Source organism: Colletes gigas, unplaced genomic scaffold (genome assembly GCF_013123115.1).
Source record: "Colletes gigas isolate AHSC1104 unplaced genomic scaffold, ASM1312311v1 Colletes_gigas_Sc00017, whole genome shotgun sequence".
In the NCBI taxonomy this organism is placed as follows: domain Eukaryota; kingdom Metazoa; phylum Arthropoda; class Insecta; order Hymenoptera; family Colletidae; genus Colletes; species Colletes gigas.
In genome coordinates, this window is record NW_025106646.1 from 3758051 (window position 1) to 3783458 (window position 25408).

The following is a 25408-nucleotide window of genomic DNA, read 5'->3' on the forward strand; positions in this document are numbered from 1 at the left end:
ATCCCAGCTACTTGGATAACCAAATAGATTCGAACAAATGAGTTTCGTCTTAGTTTGGACACCAACTACTCGGACAGCTCTAACGGAGACTTTTTCGACAGACTGTAACCGGGGCGTCAAATCTCAACCAAGGCATATCTCAACGCTTTGCCCCCCCTGTTAGATTCTATAACTGCCCGGCGAGGTAAAAAGAAAGCGAAATTGGTTTTGCCCGAAGTTCGCCGGCTAAGAATGGCAAACGGAGAGGAACGGAAAGCTCGGTTATTCCATTCATCCAAATAAAAAGCTCTCGCGGTGGGCATAAATTCGAGGGAAACATCAATTTCGGTGGCGCAGCTCATCGCAAAAGGGTTGGAACCGTCATTCTATCGAGTTCTCCTCGGGTTCCCTGGTTAACGACGCCGTAACGCAAGGGGGCGAGGAACTGCACGGTACATACGTCTTTGTACGGCATCGCGAGCGAAGAAAAGAAGAAGTCGAAGGAGCGCGAGGGGAAGATGAAGCTCGACGGATGAGGATGAGGAGGGCCGGTGGAGGGGAACGGTGGAACGAGACAGAGGCCTGGGTAAGTTATCACTCGAGTCTGGACCAGGAATAGTCGCCATGTGGTGGCAGCCGTGGGACTGACTATTTTCGGGTAAAGACAAATTTGGCGCGATGCGCTACGAGGGAGCAAGCAAGCCTCGTGGTAGTCTCAAGTGTAAGCTTACATGTGCCGGGGGGTGTCGGCCACGACACGGAGAGGCCAATGGGATCTGTGCGGCCATTTTTAGAGGGCTCGTTGAAGCAAGCGTGCTCAAAGCTTTGGCAGCATTCAGTCTGAGGCAGCCAGCCGGTTAGGAGGATTCGCTAGAAGTTCCTCACTGCTGTTCGGTCTTTGATCGTTGCACCTTGCGACCGAAATCCTCGACCTCTCGAAGGACTCGTCCGGTGGCTCCGTAGGTCCGACACGGAGGGCCTGTTCGGCCCCTCTGTCCGGCGAATCGAGCAGAACAGGAAGTGCGAGGTATCAGGTACCCGGCGAACGGTGTATACCGAATCAGTGGATTACGTAATCGAACGACTGGATCACGAGAGGCAGGTATCGGGAATCGAACTCGCCGCGATCGGGGAAAAGACAGTGATCGCCGAAAGAAGATAGATCGGGATCAAGGAGGAAGATGATTCCCTGGGTGGAGGAGCATCTTCCCCGAGCCGGGCGACTGTTCCGTGCTTCCTTACTTCCCATAGTAAATGCGACGTATGGAATGTAAAGAAGTATGGAGCTGCGCCTAGGTGTATCATCGACAGACGATTTGGGATTTGCCGTTCTCCACAAGCCTCGATTTCGATCGCGTTTGTCCGTGACCGAGGACCAAGACTTTCGAGACGAAATCCCAGGAATGTAAGTCGTGTCTCGAACCCCGCGGGAGTAATTCTCATCGAAATTTCACGGTACCCGCGATAAAAACGGCGAGAAAAGTGCGCGGTAACGTATCGGGTCGCCGATGAAGAGTTACAAGGCGGCTATTGCAACGAGAAAAGGATTGCATTAGCCGGCCATGCCCTGGGACTGGGCAGCTAAAGGCCAGAAATAGACCCGGTTCCATGTATTCACGCGGCTCGAACATCGGTTCTACGTCCATGTGGCCTCTCTCGTGTTCTCTATTTACGGGGCTTGCCGTGACTACCATGTGGTCGCCAGCTTTATTTAAATCGACAAAATATTTCGAGCCGTTCCCAGGCCTCGTTCGTCTCTCCCGCAGAGTTCTCCACACGTAAGCTAGAGATTTTCTTATTGCAGATGTTACGGCTAGTCGGTGTGAAACGAGGAAAAAGTGCTCTGATATCGGCTGCAGTGCAACGCGCGCGAATAGGAAATGAATCGTAAGTATCGCCGTGAACAGATATCTAAATTGCAGATTGTTTAAGGTGTAGGTAAAAAAAAACAAGAAGGCGGCGCCTCGAGACACAACAGAGTTCTCGAGCCTGCCGAATGGTTTATGTAATCTCAAAGTTTGGTTAAACAAGAGTTTGCTTACCAGTTTATTAAATCTTGGCTAATTTTATTGCAGAGTTTGAACGAGTGCACGGATCGGGTTGACGGAAGGGAGGAAGAAAGACGAACTGGGAGGGAGAAATTGGAAGGAGATGGCACATTCAACGAAGTCAAAAATAGGACGTACGCACGGTCGCTACCATATTTCCATAAATGAGTTCTCCGGTTACAGGGTCTATTTCCGGTCCGGCGATGGCAACCGAAGTCGCAGCCAAGTAGAAGCGATCGCGAAGATACTTCGAAGATCCTCGATCACGAGCCACAGCAGATTTAAGACATTTAACTCGCGCGAAAACAGGAAGATTGCGAGGACTGTGATTACGTGGGAGGCTTGGAAAGTGTAGTGAGGATGAGTGACGTAATCTGTTTTGCGTATATATTTATAGATAGATGATAATATTAGGTCGTTCCATAATCTCTAATTTTATTTGCCCTTTAATTGTCGAGGATAAAATTCGTAATTCGATAGGAGAAAAACGAAATTTATCGGTTCGATTGTACAGAACGATTCCAGAAATAACTTCATTAATTTATCTTGAATTTTTAAATTACCAAAATCGACGATCATAATATGTTTATTTACTGTTTAGGTTTAGGTTCGAAAACATACGTTTCGCTTTACATGAAATGTAAATTAGTAATTACTCGATATGTAATGAGAAATAATGCATTGGATATTCGATTGTCTATTTATAGTGTAAATTACGGATATGAATTTCACGATGAAAAAATGTTAATAGGGCAGATAGTGAATGTAGCACTGCGAAGAGGAATCTCTTTGCATGCAAAGTGCGAAACTGAGATCGTTTCTAGGCTCGTAACATAGAATTGGCTAAAAAACTTTAACTGTTAGGGATGGCAATTTACTTTTATTTTATCTTTCGAGTAGTCGTTTCAAAATTAAATTAAAACAATATCTCTAGCATATCCAATGCACTAATTTTTCGTTAATATACATTTATCTTTTCTTAAACAGTTTATTAATATTGTATTTATTCTACGAGTGCAGACATTAATTATGATCTAGAAACGTTCTGAACAAAGGTTGCTAAGGCCATGAAATTGTATACATAACTAGGTGTTTTTGATACCTGTGGTAGATTAACTATTTTTAAAATTTTGGATTTAGCTTTACGAAGATGACCGATTTCTGGAATGGATCGATAACGGCGAAACTTGATTTTCCAAGGAAAATTACCAGACATCCAGCTACTCCTAGTCGCATGTCCCGGACAGAGGAAGCATCTGGCTCTTCGTAGAGTCTGCATTTGCTCAAGGACGTCATACAAGTGCTCGGTAAGCACACCGGGGCTCCTATGAGGTTTTAATCGTACACAGTCATCGAGAATTCTCGGGTCACGTTTGCCAGGTTACTAGAAATTAGCCCTCGCTAAGGTGGATCGAACGCGTTTAGGGAGAACAAGGTTCAAAGAGCTGGTCTTACTAGCAAAAGATAATTCTGTACTCCAACATCCAGAGAATCATAAATATACACGACTTTATAAAAGATGTCCTGACTTTTCTGTAATTCCAAAGTTATGCTATTAAAAGGCGAGGTTGTTCCAAGTATCTCTAACGTTTCAACCATTTCATTCTGGTCGTTTCCAGAAACAGTATAATAAAAATATTAGTCTTGAAAGAGCAACAATGTATAACACAAAGAGACAGACAAATATGAAAGTTTCCTATGGTTGGAGTATATGCTTGCATAACAAAGAGATTCGAAGTTATTATAAAATCTAGGATGTCTCCGGTTTCATTTTTACAATTAGAATTTCAGTTGTTGTTGTCTTTCAAATTGCTCTCTACTTAAATGTGTTTTGCGTTTCAGAGATACTTGTGATAGTTATTCATTTCGACGTATCTTGCGCGTGTACGAATTTATACATAAAGATCTGAAGGAAACTTTAGAAGTACAAGTTCAGAAACGGTGAAAACTGGTAACATTGGTTACGATATTCTCCTGAGATAAGAGTGCCTACTTAAGACAAAGTAAACTACTTACGTAGAAGAGTATCCAAGTAAACCGTAGAAGAGTTAGGAACGAGATTGTGTTGGGAACAAGATCTTTCTCCATCGGGATCAGACTTCGTTACTTCAAGAGATCGTCCTCAGATTCCGAGAATAGTTAAAGCATAAGCATAGAGGTGGATGAAGGTAAACCGGACAACAAAATTTTTTTCGTACAACTGCTTAAAGCAAGGTTACAAAAGTAAATGACGATAAGTAAAGAATGATTAAAAAGTGTTGCAATGATTTTTATATAAATTTCAACACTTGGAAAAGAGTCCCAGATAAGTACAAAAGTTCAATGCTATGAACTGCGTACGCTAGATATAATTATAATTATATAATTACTAAAATAAAACTCAAAACCTGTGGGTTTGTGATTTTCCTGTACTTCCTATTGTTTTCGTCCGATCCAGATGAAATTTTGTTTACATGTTCTTTATGTTCCAACGAAAAGCATAGGCTAATTATTTTGTAAAAATATCAGCTGCTATTATTATATTAATGTAAAATTAAGTTCAAGTTTCTAGCAACATAGTTTTAATTCCTGACACTAGATAGCAAATTATATATATCGCCACTGCATAATCAAAATCCATGTGTTCGTGATTGGGTTGATCATTTGACAGACTTGTTCCCCAACTAATTCGACTAATCGACGATTCTCGATTGTGCTTGAAACTTTGAAAACATTATTCTACACAAAACAATCAAAATAAAATATGGATATATTAATAGTACATACGTGTGAAATGCACGACTACACGTGTGTACGTGAAATTGAGATATCTAATCGAAAGTGTTAAACAAGGTCATCGTAAAATTTTTCGCAAGGAAATTATGAGTGAGAATAAATTAAAATTTCAACGTAAGGATGTCAGGTGTATCTTCTATACGTAGCTGGGTGCTTTTCGAACCAGCGAACTAGAATGACTTCTTGAACGAAGGGTGTACTCGTATTTTCCGGCGCGCTGAAATCACCGGTGGAACACGAAGAAGCGGCTCGATTTTGAGCCACGGCCTCGCGTTTGCCCTGCTAATTGATTTAATTGATTTTGCACACGCTACGTCATTATTGATGCGTGGTAACGAGGTCCTGGACACGCGACACATTAAAATCACCGATCCAATCGAATTGGCAGGCAATGACGTGAGATGCCGAGACATACAACGAGCGTTGCGACTGTCGCCCGATAATTACCAGGTAGCCAGGGGTTAGCGAATCGACGATGCACGAACGAATATTCAAACATATCGGAATGCTGGACGGCGACAGCCTCTCGATTGTAACGCACCAGCTGCGGTACGCCTTTTTCGCTCGAAACCGCGCCGAAATTGCTGGTCCAACGTTCCTGTTCGCGACCAACCGCCCGGAAAAAAGGATGCACAACTCTTCTTTTTCGATTTTTACTTTTCACCTTTCGTTCGATATTTCTTCGACGATTCTACTCGCGGACGTTCCTTTCGATGGATTTCAATTCCCCAGAATCGTTTAATTAATTAAAGGGGGGCTGTCTTCCAGGAATTGGATACTTTAAGAAAACTCCATCTTGAACGTCAGTCTTAGAAAGTAGAAAGAATAATGATCGAAACACAGTGGGAGAGGACGACCTCAAGTTGAGGCGATAAAAAATCTGAAACTTTAGTTTTGGTTTAAATATTTTAACGAAAGCTTGAGAAATTGAAACTTATTGTAGAAAAACGAGCAAGAGATGTGTAGATTGTTTTTGTATTAGTAACATAATACGTTTTAACACTAAACCTATCGACATTTTATGTATATTCATTCCTAGCAAGATCGGTCAAATGACCGGTCTTTCTTTTTCTCTTTTAATTTTGATTAGGTTGCAATGTAAATAGGAAATATATAGCGAAGATGAAAGGAGAAAATCTTGTTTTTTCACTGTCTTAGAATAGTCTAACAACGGGTATTAAAAATATTAAAATGTTTATTATTAATAATTGAGTCACTGTTTGAAGTGGCAAGGCCTCCCCTTTAAAATGATTTGTGGTTTATGTCGATCCGACTTTTCGTTTTAGAGATATCATAATTTATGTAAGAGGGTAATTTTTTAAATTTTACTATCTCTGTCTTCGTCTTGGGCGTCGGACCTCTCCCTCGCACTGTTTACTATTTACGCGCGCGGTCATTGACCTCGCGCCCATGTCAACAATGGAACCTATACAAATACTTCGGAACCTTATATCTCTGGAACTAGCCACGCGATCGATTTGAAATTAAAAATCGTTATATCTCCGGAACTAATTACTCTATCGACTTGAATGAACACTCGTTTTAAAGGGCATTTCATCCCCTATCCGTTGAGTATATCAACTATTATTATTTATGCTGTATTCTATGTTTATTTTGAAATTTACTTTGACGATACATACCCAGAGAAGTTTTAACAATTCCTATTGATAATACGACTGGTCTGCGATAAAACTGAATTAACTGGAAAATATACTTTCAAGGGTGTCATCTGCTGTTCGATGAAAAATAAAAGATTTCGACGTAGTTTGTAAATTTTCTGTACGAAGTTAACGTACTAAGTATGCACATTTGAATGAAAATTATTGAATATTTCTGTACAGATTTTTAAAGCTTATGAATAAACTTCAAAATACAACATTCTATACACACCATTCAAACGTTAGGAGTACGTTGTCTGATAAAAGAGAAAAAGGAAGGTTATTTAGTGTTAAATGGCGTTAAAATAACATAACATTGTAAAATTCTAAACGAAATTTAGAGAATGGTTATTTGACCGGTCGTGGCAGGTTTAGTGTTAAGGATGATTTCTTATCTAGAATATTTTTCGGAGGAATTAATTTTATGGTGACCTAATTTCAAGGTTTTACAGGCGGTGATTTATGACAATCAGAATGGTGTGTACAGGGTAGGAACGAATGTCATTAGGGATGATCAATGACTGGTAACTTCTATCTGTGTAAGCATTCATAATTCATGTCAGATCGAATACATTTTCCGAAGGAATTCGCGTTTTACTGCGGTGTATTTTTAATATCCTCGCAGCGGAACATTAATTTTCCCCGGGAGCAATATTGGCGCGCGGGATACCGTGCTATCCAAGGAAATGGATCGCGTCGTAAGTAAGAGGATGATTTGCGATAACCGAGATAATCTACTTGACACTTTTCTGGTTAATAGTTTTAAATTAATGCAGCACCGGTTCAAGTAGAAACACGTTGCATTGGAAAATAATCCAAAAATAATATACAATGATCGTTTGTCAACCGATTTTGTAAAAATACTATAAATTTCGAACTCATTTATTCTTACACTTATGTGCAAAACTTATTACCAAGTGACTTCATTAAGAGGACGCAATTTCGTGAATGGTACATAAATATTGTAAACAGAGACAATCTTTTCCAATCAAAAGTGCTACGGACTGACGAGGCATATTTAATTTACACAATAATCATGTATGGGCAACTGAGAATCCATCTGCTGTGAGAGAAAGATCATTTTAGCATCAATCTGAGGGAGGAACAGCCTGTATATTTGTTAATATTTAAACTAATTCTAAACAAAATTTATAGCGAGGTCGTAAACTAAACTCTTGAGGGTTGGGAACTACTGCGGCACTTGGGGTCGTACATGACATCTTGCTTGAGGGTGCCTTTCTGTATGTCTTTCTGTGCACTGCATTTTTTTATTTTCTACATGCATATATTATAAGCAGAGTAAATTAAGATATTAAAGACTTGAGTAAGACCTTTATCTGTTACGATACCTCTAAAAATGGCGACACTAGATAAAACATTTCTTCGTACGACCTTGACTATGGTCTAAGCCCCTTAACTGCTCGTATTTCTGTCAATTCACTTGTTTTGGGAGCTAAACCGTGTAAACTTTGACACCTACTCGAGTTTACGACCTCGCTATATATCGTTTTTGAAACGCCTGTCAAATTACTAATACTGACTACTCAGAACGAACATCCTCCACGCCGTTTCAAGGATCGAAACCGATATCGTGACTACTTTCCAGGCGCACCGATGCAGCGATTCGTCCCGAAGATAAATCAAACGCTAAGATAACGATTCGCCAGGGCGTTTCGTGATCGTTGGAACGGAATCGCCAACACCAGCGTCGCAGGTGACGAGCCCGCGAGCCCTGATTATCTTCTCGCTTGGCTTAAGATTGATATTCCGTCCGGGCCGTGCGGCGTTGTATCGCGTCGCAAAACTGCACGCTCGCCGAAACCGCATTAGCTGGAATAGCATCGAATAGATCGGCGCTGAGTCGTCGGGCCGGTCGATTGCACTCGCGAAATTCCGTTCCGGCTGCGCGACTGCAGTCGCATGTACCGCTCTCGTCCTCCCCCCGCATCGGATGCCTGGAACTTCCGCATGTGTTGCGAATTAACGTGGCCACTCTTGCAAACCGGATCGCACACTATGGACGATCAATAATTTCATTTGGACGGGGAACGGCTTCGCGTTCGTTCGTAAAGGGAGCCGGGACTGTTTCGAGCAGTTTCTGTTTCTTTTTTGTAGTTTTTTTTTCATTTTCCGTTTAGAAAAATCCTCTCGTTCTTTCCACCGACGCAACGCGTTCGACGATATTTTCGAAACGGGAGTATTATCGGTAGCTCCGAGGGGGCGTTTCGAATTAGAAAATGCGGTAAGCAATTTCGCGCGCCTCGCGAACTCGCGAGAGAAACGCTTTGATCAGATGGTTTCGCGAAGAAAGAGAGAACCAGCTTTAAAATTTGCCCGAGAAAAGGCGTCTCTATCCATTCGACGGTTCCTTTAGCGAGACTTCGGGGGGAGAATCATGTTCGAGGTAATATAGAGCAAGAAAGGAAGCCTCAAGATGTCTATTCGACGGAAGTACAGCAGCGTGGGGGCGAAAAGTATGTAATTCGTGGCTAGTGTCGATGTTGGGTGTCCGATTGAAGAGACTCGCGAATTAGAACGAGAATGATTTATTGTGGTTGCACGACAATTGATTTATGTAGAATTTACACGTTGCTGGTCGACTCGTAAAGAAATAAAATTGGTTTTACTCTCTTTAAGAAGAAGATGGCGGGCGGTAGCCTTGATTACTGAAGAAGAGGCCACGTAGCTGGATTTGGAGCTGCTTGTGCCAGAAGATCCTTTCCCGGGCGTGTCGAAGCCTTTTGGCGAGTCCTTTCCTTTCCTTAGACGATGATGTTGACACGATAACGGATCCGTAGCGAAAGAGAGCCGCTCAACGCGAGGTTCCGCGAGGCCTGTCGCACCCCACCACCAAACCACGCGTATTGGCCAACGGCACGTTTTCACACACGACATATTACAGTGTTTCTTTTATCTTTCATTCTATGAAATATCGTTTACTAATTCTTGCACACCGGGGTCTCCACATCCTCCATTGATTTGAATCTTTTATGTTGACGCCAAATTTTTGTACAGAATGATGATGACTTAGGAAAATAAATCACTTTGTATTTATTTGTAAAGACGCTTTTTGGAGGGTCACGGAGGACCCCAGTGCCATTCCAGGCTTAAAAACGTTAAAATTACTGTCGTAAAGAATACATTCTCATGAAATCGAATCTCATAGCTCATACGATGCTCGGCCTGATTCAATGTGACACAGAATGATCCTGGATATGGATTCCTCCCGAATTTCGTAGTAGAGCAATACTTCACCGGAACGATGTCGTCGTCGAAAGAATAAAAGGATTCTCTTCATCGTTCCGTTCCTATGGGGTGATCAAATACTTCACCTGGCGAAGTCTTCGTCTCGATTGAACGGTGGCAGCCATTTTTGTCACGGCTATTCTTCTTGTAAAATGGTGATTCCAGAAATGTCAGGTGCCCACAAAAAATCGCGATTCCTACACTATCATTTCTGTACGTTCGAATATATCACGCGAATATTTAATTCGATTCAAGCAAACATAGTCGTTTGAACAATCGTAGAGACTTTAATAACGATCGCTAAATTTTTAAGGTGCAAAAAATCGCAAAGAAATGGAAAATTATGAGACTAATTGTCAGGAAACATTTTAACATCAAATTAATGAATAGACTTTATGCAAATTCATGTATTTATTAATAGAGGGCTGTCTCAAACCCTAAATATAATAATTTTTATCTTACTTTAAGTATTTCTTCTATTTTTGCATATTAAGTGCATTCTGTAGTATTTTGAGAATTAAAATTTCCCATAAATGCCTAAATATCTGTAGCCTATCTACCACACTGTATTTTATACTGTAAGCCATCGCTGAACACATGGATCTTACAATTGTATAAATAGAATTATTATTCATGCTAGCTATCCTTGCACAGTATTGCAGAATAATTATTTTACTAATTTTTGAAAACGATAATATTTTACATTCTTTTTGTACCAAAAGGTTGAAAGTAATGAAGTACCGTGCGAATACTTTTTACACTGACCATATATTTACGTTTATGTTTGCATATATTGCTTGGTAACTCCGTATAGGATTCAATAGTGTACTAAAAAAAAAAATTGACATGCAGTGTTAAGAATGTGAGGCGAACGTAAAAATTAAATCTTTACGCGATAGAAAGGGCACGGGAAATTCGAGCAGAAAAACCTGTCGAAGAATTTTCCAAAAGAAATCACTAAACCCGACTCACAGTCGAGTGGGGGGAAAGGGGGTGGGTGTGGGGTGGGATGGCCGGCGCGCATATCGCGAAGGTGTAGAACGAAGGTAGAGGGCGGCCGCATAAACCGGATGTCCCAAGCTTCCCCAGGCAGCGTAATATCGTAAAGCCGATTTCACTGGGAAAAGGGCGGCATTGGTGCACGCTTATACCCTTATACAGCGCCCCCGTGTTTGTATGCGCGGCTGTGTAGGTGGAATAAATTTCGTGGCAACAATTCGACAATCCCGCTCCAATCGGAAGGGATATGCGCGCGGAGATCCTACCCTGGACGTAGTCCTGGACCCAAACGATCCACCTTTATCGGGATCCCGGCTGATGGATTCGGCCCCATTCTGCCCCAAATCTATTCCGTTTTATTGCCTTTCTGATACATAAATTTTTATTCAATTTGATTTGCCGCCATTGCTATGGTAATACGACGAAAAGAGATGCACGCGCGTATTCTTTCCCTTGTTTCGTCTTTTCTTGCTCGTCCAAACACCCCCGCCGCTGTCCTTCGTTCCCTCTTCAAGAAGATCCTTTCTGGAGCTACTTCGAATCATCGTCCTTTCGGCCCAGATCGTCTTGTACCCGATAACGATTATTTGAAAAGACCAGTCTTTGGGGCAGAAGGGATCGTTACAAGGCCTCTAAAGCGAATCATGTGATTTATAGATCGACTGGGAATAATTTTACTGTTCTTCGATGCACGAAGGATTAATAGTGTTTCAATAAAAAGAAATTGATTATTATTTTTGAGAATCGTATTCAAGCATTGTAAAAAACATTTCTAAAACTTGTGTTTAAATATGTCTTAATTGTCACGTTTCGTACGATTGTTTGTTTGCACATTAAACGAAGAAATCCGCGTTTCCTCTCTATGCATCTACGTATTATAAAAACAATGATGTTCGCGAGGAAAGCGTGGGCACACAAATACACGAACACGTGAATCGAATAAAGAGGCACGTATCTTACACGCGTTGCGCAATATAATATGAGAATAATGAAACTTTGCAAAGTACTTAGGAAATTTTCTGGAAATGGCGAGTATTCTAAGCACACATGTGCACGAACCGTATAAGAAGTATACGTTATACGAATTTTAATATTTAGTTGAATAATCATTTTTTACCGTCACTTTACATATACGTAAGCGTCTAAAGTTCCCTTTCCTTTAAAGGAAAATTCTGTTTCACCTAGACCAACTCTAAATATCAATTTTTTAACTTTAAATGCACATTAAAGTTACTGTACATTAACTTTGATTATATAATACCTTCGTTTCAAATACGCAGCTGACATTAAACCCTTCTTAAGGAAATTATGTTACATTCCAGTGAAACGAGTAATTTAAAATGAATATGAAAGTAGCAGATTAGAAGGATAGAAACTTAAAGCGAAGATCACAGAAAATTATTACGTTTTATATTTAATTATTCAAACTATACACCTAACGTAGTTTAAAAAATATCATTTGATTTTGATATTTGAGGCTTTAACTATAACTTTTTCTCGATTTTTATTTTATCTTGGCGTACAAAGTTACCCTTAAAATTAAAATCGAACACCCTATCTATGTATAGACTATTCTTTTTACCCATTCCGTGTAATCTCCAGCCTCGCGCGAAATTCTGCATACTAATCGAACACTTTGTACAGCGCATTAAACGACAACGACTATGTTCGTATTCAAGTAGCTACGAACGAGTATTACCAGCAATAACTTCTCTGATGGGCAATTAGGGAACTCCGGCGGTCCGATATTGTGCTACAGTCGCGAAAAGGCTGCTCTCGCGTTACTTGAACTCTGGAAATCTGACGACACAACGGTATAAGCGATCCTCGAGTAGACGATTACTAGAAAAGAACGAGAGGGAGAAAGAGGAATCGTTGCCCCCGTAGTTTAAGCGTTTTCAAGCGGGTGAAAACTGTACGCCGTAAAAAGAGTTCTCGAAGTTGAAACAACACCGAGGTAGGGAAGGAAAATAGTTGTGGCGTCGCCTCCCATGTTCGCCACCAGAGGGGTCGCGCTCTCACAAGCGCTCGACCAACCCCTCGGTTGCTATACAATCCTAAACCGATTTCCTAATATCCTAGTCGTCTAAGGCAGGGCCATTAGCAGTCCCGGACGAAACGCGCCTCCTCCTTTCCTTTTCAGTTCTCCTACGATTCTCACGAGTTTCATCCTGCAGCCAAAGTAGCGCCACATGATAATAAATGGTAATAAACGATCCTGTTATTTCAGTCCTCCGAACTCGATACGACACACGGTCGAAACGTAGAAATATTTAAACATTTGGAACGGAAGCAACGCGTCGAATTGGGTCAAACGATTCCGTCAACGTTCGAATAGAGTTGATTGCTATATTTAAATGGGGCGAAAACTGGATCGAGCGTCCATGGAAAACGCGATCAGAGCTCGTCGACGACGTACGTCCGCGCGGCCGTCCAATTTTCATCGTTTTCAATGGGCCCTCGATGCTCACTTGACAAATTCATCTGGATGCGCAGAATGTATCCCCCGTTTGCTAGTTCCCGCACGTAAGCGAAACGTCAGCTTTTCGAGTTCCTTCGAGTTGGGCGTCCGCCACCTGTCTCCTTCGCCTCGTCCTTCTTCCTATTTCTCCTGACGACCCGAATCCTTACAGCTTTGTCCTGTCCCCCCGCCCCCCCTTTCTTGCACGAGCTCCGAGACACTTGGTCGTCGCGAGAGGGTTTGCGATTCCGTCGCGTTCCTCTTGATGAGACAGAGACTGCGGACGCGACGCGGCTCCCACCACATTATCTGTGTTGACGTTGCATGCCGAATTGCAACGGGAAACGAGAAAGTTCCGCGCCATCGTCGTCATCTAAATGCAAAACCACCCGTATCGAGGAATTCCCTGATTTCCGAATAAAAATATTTCCGACGTGCTACCACTCTCTTCTGCAAAGCTCTTCTTTGGAAGACATTCACCGGGATCTTTCGCCAAAGAATGTTTTTTCCAGGTGCACTTGGCGAGGATCCATCGCCTCACGAGGAATAGTGAATAGGATTAGTAGCCTGCGGATCTTTATACAAATTTATATTTTTATTAATAGAATTGATGAAATGGGAACTTTGTAATTTTAAATATAATAATTTTTGCATATTAGGTGCATTCTGTAGAATTTAAATTTCCTATAAATGCATAAACATCCGTACTCTAGTGATTAGAAGAACGAACCTTTGCAAAACACTCTGAGGGTGGGTTGGGTCTGAGTTAGAAATGGGAGCTTTGTAATTTAAATATAATAATTTTTGCCTATTAGGTGTATTCTCTAGAATTAAAATTTCCTACAATGCATAAACATCTGTACACTAGTGATTAGAAGAACGACCCTTTGCAAAACACTCTGAGGGTGGGTTAGGTCTGGGTTAGAAATGGGAGCTTTGTAATTTAAATATAATAATTTTTGCCTATTAGGTGTATTCTCTAGAATTAAAATTTCCTACAATGCATAAACATCTGTAGTCTAGTGATTAGAAGAACGACAAACCCTTTGGAAAACACCCGGAGGGTTAGCCAATAAACTTAAGTTCGACGAATTCATTTTGAACGTAATCCTGAAATTCCATCGTTGGGAAAATTCTGAATAGTTCAGCGAAGGAGCCAGCAGCTTCCATATAGTTCTATTCTGCGAGGTACCGTCTGCTCCCCTTTGATTTTCAATCAACGACTTTGAAATGTATCTCGGAATTAGATCATCGTTCGGATGGTAGGTGGAATCGATTTAACGGTTACGGAAGCGGCCCGAGAAAAACAGTAAGCAGCTCACGGAGCAGCGCTTCGACACCGATTGAAACTTGGTGTGTCCGTGCCAGAGGTGTTGAGTGCATTTCTCGAGGCATGACACGAATGGCCGAGCGGAGCCCCCGAGTTTTAAAATAAGACAAAGGCACGACGGTCTCTTAGCTCTCGCGGCGGTCGTTTCAGCAGGACGATCACGCGCCGCCGGTTGTCCAACTTTGCCGGCTAATCAGAAAAATCCACACTCCGGCGACCTTATTGAATTGTCCCTTACAACTGGGAGTTTTTCTCCGCCCCCGATGACGGCCTATCCGCGCCAAGGGGGACGATCCATGTTTTAAGGGGGCAGTCTCAGTATCATGTGTACGTTAGAAAATTTAACCATCTTTATTAATTTTTTTTTAACTAAATGTTACATCTAACGCTATAATTCATTTTTGCAATTTATTTGACTATCCTTTGGGAATACAAAATAAATTTTTCAATCATTTTTATTGATTTTTCATGTTTTTATTACGCCCACAGTAAACATGTGTTTAAACACTGGCGTAGGTGATTGCTCCAGGTTGAGTATATCAAAAAAATGAAAAAGATTTTTATTCAGTAGGTTTCCTGTTATAAACTGTTTAACAAAATAATTAATTTATGTTGAAAATTGGCAAAATTTTGTCATATTTTTCGCAAACTTTTTAATAAAATTTTAAATAATTTTGGGAAGGGCGAGAGCTATAGTGGACTAACGTGAACAAATTTCAGAGCAATCGAACGTATAGTTTTTGAGATTTTATCTACGCTAGTTAAGAAAATAACATTTCGAGGGAAACGCGTTTAAAGTCTGCAAGATCATACTAATCAATCCCAGCTCCATATTAGAATTCCTTCCAGAATGTTGGCACCCAGATGGCACAAACGCTAGAATTTATCTCTCAAAATTGAACAGTACATTCTTAAATATATATACGTTCAAAAAATGAAATAAAAAAAAAATTGATATTTTTGGGGGCCTCACATGAACTGCCCCCTTAAAATCGAAAATCAGGATCGTCGATTATATTCGATCGAAACTCTGATGAGAATTTTGTCTCTGGATTGGTCGAACTTAAGGTGTTCTTACTTTCGAGACTTTAAAAAATACTGCATTTTTTCAAATTCATTTCATAAAGACACCGGCACAAAATGTACCCTTTGAGCTTAAAACATTAAGATAGTACATTATGAATATTCATAAAATTTATGGTATGCAAGAAACTTTGAATACATGTTGTAAATATTTTACACGTGGTAAAATCAATGACAAAATTGTTTTAATAAAAAATAACACATTCTATTTGTCGTATGCAAGAAACCTTGAACATCATTTTTATGAGTACATATTTATAATGTACTGTTTTGGTGTTTTAAGTTGGCTAGTTTTGAGTATGCAAGAAACTTTGGATACATGTTGTAAGTATTTTACACGTGGTAAAATCAATGACAGAATTATTTGAATAAAAAATAACACATTCTACTTGTCGTATACAAGAAATCTTGAACACCATAAATTTAATGAATATTTATAATGTACCTTTTTGGTGTTTCAAGCTGGTTTTGGGTACATTTCTTTTATGTCACATCGGTTGTCGTGATTTAAATGGTGATTTTTGCGATTTAAGGGGAGTAGATTTGAACGAGGCATTCTTCGGACAGCGTTGTTACAGCGTATCGGTGCGGGAATACAATTCCTGCAGATATCGGGCCTGCTACGATACCGAATTCGATCGATCGGCCGTGATTTGGTAGCATTCACCTGGGAAAACACACGGGAAATTTGAGATCGCCGATGCCACGGTAGAATTCCACGGATGACTCAATGTTATCGAATTAATTGCCACTGGAATGTAAAGTTCACTGTAACAAATGAGAATTTGATATTGAGGTATCGTGTGTGCGCATTCATTGCGCTTTTGCAACTGTTATACGTGCGTATCTACACTTATACACATCGATTATGATCTTACGAAGTTTATTTTTTCATTAGATGATTTTATTTTCGTACATTTGCTAAGGAAAATGTCCTAATCTCTGGAAATGCTGCTATTATCAATAAATCGTTAATTGTAATTATTAATGGTCAATTAAATTAAATATTTTACTGCTCTAAAGTACAGTATACAGATTAATATATCAATATAGCTCAAAATTTTAATGTATGAAAATGTTAAAATACCCTGTGCAAACAGAAAGGTATACGAAACGATGAAAACTAAAAAGAACAAAAGGGAACGTTTTATTGGTATCGTTTCTTTGTTTCCATTTTCACAAAGCGCAGTTGCACCAACAGATACGTTATTCGCGCGTGAATATTGCATTTTTCATTAATACAGGCAGGTCGAATTATTTATTCGGACGAAAAACCGCAGGATTCAATTAAATCCGGTGATATATTGCCGATTAATACTTATGAGGAGAGGTGGACGCATGGGAATACTGCGGGTAATCAAGTGATAAAATAAATTTTTTTTCTCCCGTCGATCCGACTAAAAGTATTTTGCATATCGTTCGAATCGATTTAAGTGCAACAAGAGATATTTTTCCGTTGCTATAAATCAACCCGGTAATAGGAGAACTTTGTTTTTCGTTGGAACACGAAAACTAAATTCTCAACGTTTTACAAATTTCTTTTAAAAAACAAATCGACTATCATTGAAAAAAAAACATTAACTGTATTGACTAATTTATTTTGCAAAAATTTAACAGTAGTTATTATAATTTTAATTATATTTTTTTGGATTTATTTATTAAAGAAAAATATCACCTAAAAATACTGAACGAATTGCAACGATAAAAGTCTGTTTAAATGCATTTTTTATAACTTTCTATTCATTTTTAAGCAAAATTATACTTTTTGCTTTTAAGGATGTGTAGAAACATGTCACGACAGAATTTTTTTTTACGAAAGATCGAAACGGGGAACGGAGAATTATTTTTTCGATGAGCAGAACAGTGCAACTTAATCTTAATTCGCCACACTTGAACTATCGTCGAACCGTCCGCGTTATTTAATTAAATACTTGCCTCGGTATTGCCAATGAAGCGAATATGAAATATCTCGGTGTCCATTACAAAGCACGGTGGTAATTCTGTGAAACTTCAGTGCGCTATATCGTGCACATCTTTGTCAGTTTATCGCGCTGTACGCGCACCGGCGGAAAATTCGAATAAAATATATTAGACACCGCCGTCGGTTAATAAGGTACGAAATTACAGGCAGGAATTCACTCGGAATGGTCGACCGACAGTAAGCTCTCGCATTAAATACGTTGTTGTATAACATTCCTGGCATCTTCGTCGAGAACCACTGTAATATGTAGAATTAACGTCTCTTTCCAAAAGGGACGGTAAAATTTTGAGATCGAGAACCATATCCCGCACCGTGGCAGAATTTCATCCCTGGCAAATTATGGCGACGCGAGGAATATTATCATTAAATGTAATTCAATTTTTAGCAAGAAATATATTCGTCCTTTTAATCAACTGATTCGCTCTCAACGTTACACGGGGTGAATTTAATGCGAACACCTTGTAAATAAAATTCTTGATAGAAAATTTATACAGGGTGTTCGACCACCCATTGGGAAAATTTTTAATGGGAGATTTTAGAGGCCAAAATAATACGAAAATCAAGAACATCAATTTGTTGATCAATTTATGTGATTAACTTATTCACGGAAAAATTATTTTCGGTTGCGGGGGGCAATTACAAACATTTTTGGTGAATAGACATACCCCCCAATTCCTACTCATTTTCGAGAAAAAAATTCGAATACGTACCTAAATTCTTTGGCGAAATTGAATAGTTTCAAATCATTCTAGAAAAATTATATTCGATTGCGAGGGTCAATTACAATCATTTTTGGTCAATAGACATACCCCCGAAATCCTAACCACTTTCGAGACAAAAATTCCTTACCGAAAATCTAATATGATTCCCCATGGGAACCTTTGAAACAACATAACTCCTGAACGGATTGGACGATTTTAATGTTTCAAAATGCAAACAACGCGTATTTTGGTGAAGAATATGTAGAAATTCTAAAAATATTCGAAAAGTTGACCCTTGACCCCGTAAAGTGAGAAAAACCCCACAAAAATGGTCCAATTTCCAAACAGCCATAACTCCTACAATAGTGAATGTATTTCAATGAAACTTTTTTCTCAAGTAGAGCTCATGGGTACCTACAAAAAAGTATTACACAACATTTCCGTAGAACGTCAAACAAATTTATGAAAAATGAAAAACGAATTTTTAAGAAAAATCTACAGGATAAGCTGCTGAAATTTTTCACTCAAATAAAAAATTTCAAATAAATCTAAAAAAATTATTTTTGGTTGCAGAGGTCAATTGCAAGTATTTTTGGTGAATGCACATACTCTCGAAATCCTACGTACTTCCGAGAAAAAAATTCAGGAAGGTAGATTTTATCGACAAAATTAAAAAAATTTCAAATCGTTTTGGAAAAATTATTGTTGGTTGCAGAGGTCAATTGCAAGTATTTTTGGTGAATATACATACCATCGAAATCCTACGCTCTTTCGAGAAACAAATTCAGGAAGGTGGATTTTATCGACAAAATTAAAAAAATTTCAAATCGTTTTGGAAAAATTATTGTTGGTTGCAAGGGTCAATAACAAGCATTTTTGGTGAATACACATACTCTCGAAATCCTACGCTCTTTCGAGAAACAAATTCAGGAAGGTGGATTTTATCGACAAAATTAAAAAAATTTCAAATCGTTTTGGAAAAATTATTGTTGGTTGCAAGGGTCAATAACAAGCATTGTTGGTGAATACACATACTCTCGAAATCCTACGTACTTCCGAGAAAAAAATTCAGGAAGGTAGATTTTATCGACAAAATTAAAAAAATTTCAAATCGTTTTGGAAAAATTATTGTTGGTTGCAAGGGTCAATAACAAGCATTGTTGGTGAATACACATACCCTCGAAATCCTACGTACTTCCGAGAAAAAAATTCTTTACCGAAAATATACCGTGTGGCCGGAAATGTTCCTACAACTTTTTAACGAAGCCTCAATCAACAAACTAATATCCTTGATTTTCGTCTTATTTTGGCTTCTAGAATCTTCCATTAAAATTTTTCCCAGGGGTGGCCGAGCACCCTGTATATCAAGAATTTCTTATTTCACAGGTATAATATATCGATATAAATAATCGTACGTATAATATACAGTATTTATTAAATTTCTATTCTATATTTAAAAAAAATATTTTTTTAAAGGTATCAAGGTTATATTGATTATCCCTTAGCTACTTATATCTTGTTGTTTGCTTCTCTGTCTTTTATTTTTCTTTCATCCTTGTTATTTAATATCTCAGTCTATGTATTCACCAGTATACTATTCATGTCATTGCCTTAGTAAACATATTTATTAAAAATTTCCCAATGGAATTGATCGTAATCGTGTGATAATAAAAAAAGATTTTTGATTATATCGTTTAAGATTGCCAATTAATTATTAGTTTCACTATGTTCTATCGACTATTTCTTGTTTTCCAGGCTTTGATCGATGCACTGTTCGGTGGATTTTCCATCAGATGGACTTATGGAAAAGTTGGGAAAATATCGACGTATTGTGGGGCTAACAGAGAGCGGTAAAATTGAGTAAAACGGTTTAGAAACGCCCTGTATAGGCTGATCGAGTGGACAGGGGTCAAGAGTACCGAGCTGGCTGCGGAAGGCAAAGGCACCCGGTTGGCGCCAGGCCATCTAATACTCGATTCCTCTTTACACTATCCTCGCATCATTCCTCTTCACATTTTCCCGCTTCGTTCCCCTCTCCCGGGCCATCACTTGGCCCTTTTCTCATCCGAAAATTCTCTTCCTCCGCCTTGTTAGACCGGGCGGACATTCTTTGCATCGACGATTTCGCATCGACGGAAGTCGAGAGACTTCGGGGGCCGCATCGAAAATCCGTAGGTCACACCTGTCGACCCGATACGCGTCTTCTCTGATGCATATATGCATGTGCGTTATGCATAATCTACCGGGCACATCGTGACCTCGGTCCACGACGGCGCTAGAATAGATCGCGCGCGGCGGCCGTGTATGGAAAATTTCTATCCACCGAGTATTCCACGGAAAGTGCTATTTACTGATCGATTTTTATGGGGCGCGGCGATCTTTCGAACGGAAGCTGGGGGAAACTCGAAGAGAAATTGTGAATTTTACTGTGCATTTGCAACCACGCTAAAAATGAGAACAAAATCTAAGTACAAGAATTTACCTCAAATTTTATCATAAATCAGTTATACGATGTATGATTATACGCGTCTTCTTACAACGATTGCTTTCTGTTCAAAGATTTCTTAACGAAAAACTTCCAACTCTGCTAGAAAAGAAATGTTACGAGGATTCATTTGTATTCAATATTCAAATACTTCGAACAAACCGGCGACTTAAGTATAAATAATTAATGAACTTTATCGTTGAAAGAGAAAGCAACATCGAGCTCGCGGGTGCAGCAGATGTCGAAGTTGGAGGAATCGAAGAATATCGATATCCCTGAAACTCGATCATTGAAATACGTTTCGTTGCGTTTTATCGAAGTTGCTTGATAGGACTATCTCGCTCGACGCTAGTTTCGAAAGTACTTCGCGGAACATATTATTTTCTGGTCGGCTTTAACGTCGCTTCGAATCGAGTTTGAGATTGGACTTAATGGTTGTTTAACGTCACTTGGTCATTGTCTTTTGCTCGAACGATCGAATCTTCGCCCCTTATGGATATTCGATGCTCTCAGAATTACTCGATAGATATCTCAGATTAATTTGGGAACTTTTCGAAATTCGTCCCGTTAGATCTCAGACTTTGCAGTAGGAAATTCGATCGGAACTTTGCATACGATTACTGTTACTTTCATTGAAGTGGTAAAACGAATCTTATTCTTTGCTTATAGAAATAAAGTTACATTGAAGTCACATTTCCAATCCTACCTTAATAAATTATTTTACGTATTCCATTTGTGCAGAGCTTTAATTCGTGATTGAATTTGATTTGTTTGTGATAATACTATTTGAAGCATCTGATTTAGCTGAAATCTAGAAATATATTTTATTCAGTATTGCATTGCATCCTTATAAATTTTAAAAGTCCGATTATTGAATCATTTGGATATTTTCTAAATAAAATAACTTTTTAAATAGAAGACTATTACTTCTATTTATTTTAATTGACTGAACGTAAAAATTAGAAAATTGAATGTAAAATGATATTTAAGGAACCTGTATTTCGTCCCTCAATTCACGTTGATGCTAAAATTAGAATATTAGGTTATCAAATTCCTGAAAGTTCCTAATTCCTCTGCGTGGTCAGCGTCGCTTTTACGACGAAGTTCCAGCAACATTAATTAGACACAAATCAATGTAACTAGACACCGTGTCCGGGGTGAACGTAACTGTAACAGAGGAACGCGAACGCTCTTTATCCGTTCGCCGAATAACCGTTCTAAAATTCACGTTGAAACTTACATTCCTGCCTCTAAAAGTGTGGCAGAATCTGCTGAATCAAAAAGGAATTCAATTACCGTGTCTCCCTTGTGCTGGCGTAGCAACGCGTACTTCTTTTTTTTTTTTCGTCCACCGTGTTCTTGGCGAACCCAGTCAGCGTACAAGCCCCAAGATAAAGCCAGTCTTTTTCATAAACGCACGATACTTCTATTGGTTTTATCTGCGAAGGAAATTTTCTCGAATCGACCGCGGACCACGGCGTGAATTAGAGATTTAATCTGGGAGATTAGTTTTTCTATCATTCCAGCCAGCGAGCACGAAGAAGGGGAGCCTTTTGGCTCGGGATTCTCGAAAGGTAGGCAATATGTGTGTCACGTGCTCGATGGCACCTTTTCCCTCCGCCGCCATCTTCCGCCCGTCCCACTGCATTCGTCTCGACTGCAGCACGTCGTCTGTACCCTGTCCAGGGATGCTGCTAAATAGCGATGGGACCAGAACTGTGCGTGTACAACTCGAAACAAGTCATACTCGCTTTTATTAACCCTTTTCCTTGCTTAATAAAATCATAAGATACGTTCGATGGGCCTCGAAATGCCCAATTTGGCAGTTCTTTTGCTCTATGCATCGAAATAAATATACTTGTTAATTCTGGATGGGCATGCTGTTACCAGAACATTCAGAACAAACCTAACCCAGACCTAACCCTTTTCCTTGCTTAATAAAATTATAAGATACGTTCGATGGGCCTCGAAATGCCCAATTTGGCAGTTCTTTTGCTCCATTGATATCTATGCATCGAAATAAATATATTTCTTAACACTATCCCTTGTTAATTCTGGATGCTGTTACCAGAACATTCAGAAATTTTAAAACTGTTATTTTTAACCTTGTATACGTTGTAATCAAAAGTACTCATTTTAAGGCTTTATTTTTGTCAATTTCAATTACCGGAGACATTTTATAAAAGGCTTCAACAATATTTAAAAATTATATCAATATACGACGATAAAACTGAAATAAATACACGCAATAACAGTTCATAAAAATTCCCGATGTTAATAAAATCTGTGCTCGCTAACTCGTGCTACAGAAGCCTGTAAAGGCAATAGAAATAGTTGCAATTTCAGCTCCCGAAATAGCAATATCCTTTGAACGTAGAGGGAAAATATTTTCCGTTTAAGTACACGTAAAAAACTAAAAGATTTAATTAAATTCCATCGGAGCACAGCTGAAAATTAATGTTATTAGCCCGTCAAAAATATTATTTGATTTATATTGGTATAAATCTACACTACGGGGCAAACAGAGCGGAAGTAAAATCATACAATATAATGCGATAACGCCGTTAATAAAACACCGGGATAAAATTTCAGTAAAGTGATTAATTAACGAAGGCGTCGATAAATCGATAGCCACGAGAAATTAATATTTTCCCGTCAGTTATCGAATTCGTACGGGTGGGTGTTGGTCCCATCGCTATCCACGGGTCACGTGCAACGCGTCAGGGCCGTAGGGTGGCGTTCTTGTGTAGGGAAGCAAGAAGTAGGGGTTGTTTCGTGAGCCGCATACCGAAACCTACCCGGCCCCGATAAATACCACCGATGTCGGGCTACTGGAAAATCGAGGGACTGGAATTTCCGCGACAATCACGAATTTTCACGGGCAGCCATCCAAACTCGATCTACCGCGAGAGGCTGTTCGTGTTTCTGCGTCCCAATAGTGATTGCGGTTCAAGGGATGACGTTTCCGATACGTCAGAGAGCCGAGAAGAAATTAAGGGGTACATCCAACCTGACATTTTTCAAAAAAATCCATTTATCGCTTTTCAACCCTTGGCAACGACGAGTCTAACTCGTAAGTTTTTCACGTCAAGTTTCAAACGAATATTTATTCATTTATGAGAAATTTAAAGTTTAAAACACTACAAAACGCACCTAATATGCAAAAATATAAGAAATAGTTCGAGTAAGATACGAATTATTGTATTTAGGGGTTGGAACAACTCTCTACAATGCTCCCATTTTATTCATTCTATTAATAAAAATATGAATTTGTATGAAGATCCGCAGTCTGCTCATCATGAAGTCTAATATATTAATATTTTCACATTCTAACGGTAAAAAATCTATCCTTTTTTGCGAGTTTGCAAATGAGTCATTTTAAAATCTGAATAAAAATTCTGCATTTACTGTTATTTTTCCTCTACGAACATTTGTGTAATGTCTATTTAATAAATTTGTAAGTATCTATAACACTTGTTTCCTACGTTATAATGGAATAAATGAAAATATGTAATAACAGGTAGATCATCAGTCAAATTTAGAATACATAAAACTGTCGGGTCAAGACACGTTTAACTGTTATTAATTAATGCGTATACGATTAACAGAATTTTAAGCTTTTGTCGACTTACTAATCCTTGGTTCGCGTGAATTGGTCACATTTTATATTTCTGTCTTTAATAAAATAGTGAATCATTTATCAACTAGATTTCAACGATTATTTATGGAAATACTGATAAGTGAAATTGATTATCGATCATACATAGAAAGAACATAAATTTTAGCTATAGACACAAATGTTCTTTAATTTGGCACTAATTCGATTTAAATTTTGTTGGTTGAGCAATCAACGAACAACGATGTCTCGTATATTAATTAACATTTGACTGGTATAGTGAACTTGTATTGGAAGAAAAATTAAAAACGTGTTTAAGAGCTACTCGAGGTTCAACAGGATTGCCTTAGATTTCGCAAAAAGTAAGAAACATATAAATAAGAAAAAGGAAACTAAATAATCTCATTCGATCGCTACTTTTAATATTTGACAAGCACACGTCATCGTTATTAATATCAACGTAGAGCGAATAACAAACAATAAACTAAATTTGCTCCCAGGGTGAAGAAGAAGGGACACTAATGCAAATTACAGAGTAAACGGAAGACGAAACGTTTTGCTGTTTAGTTTTAAACGACACTAACTGCATCCGGGGGAAAATAAAAAATGGCACGCGGCACATCTGTCTTTGTTGCTAGCAAAGACACGGTCGACATCTTTTTCTTAGCGCAAGCTAGGTAATTCAGAAGCGTAGCAGTTCGTGACTCAATCTAGAATCGTCCATTCGTTGACTTTGATAAACGAGTGCTGGAATAACCGTTCCCACCGCTGAGACCAAACTAAGTATTATACTGTGGAGGTTCAACCGTTGGAAATCCCGGTGGAGGTACGATTACCCGCGAACGACATCCGAGCTTTTGGAATGCACAGTTCGGAACTGCAACTCTGCCACGTTCGAATAGATAGTTGCACAATGGAGATGGGAGACGACGTAGATAACAAAAATACGAGGTTATAACGAGGCGACACATTTTCATGTGAATTTTTTATATACTAACTTGCATTAACCATGACATACTGCGTTAACAGTTTCTTCCCTCTTCAGT

At 39.1% G+C, this 25408-nt stretch overlaps 1 protein-coding gene and 1 long non-coding RNA gene across 3 annotated transcripts in view; one reads left to right on the forward strand and one right to left on the reverse strand.

The window, feature by feature from the left end:
• LOC122400377 (E3 ubiquitin-protein ligase MIB1) overlaps positions 1 to 25408 on the reverse strand; it is a 704083-nt gene that overhangs the window by 27795 nt on the left and 650880 nt on the right. The window lies entirely within an intron of this gene.
• On the forward strand, positions 1291 to 3696 carry LOC122400380. The gene is made up of 3 exons (XR_006259347.1): positions 1291 to 1866; positions 2055 to 2396; positions 3168 to 3696. It is a non-coding gene; the product is annotated as an uncharacterized LOC122400380 (long non-coding RNA).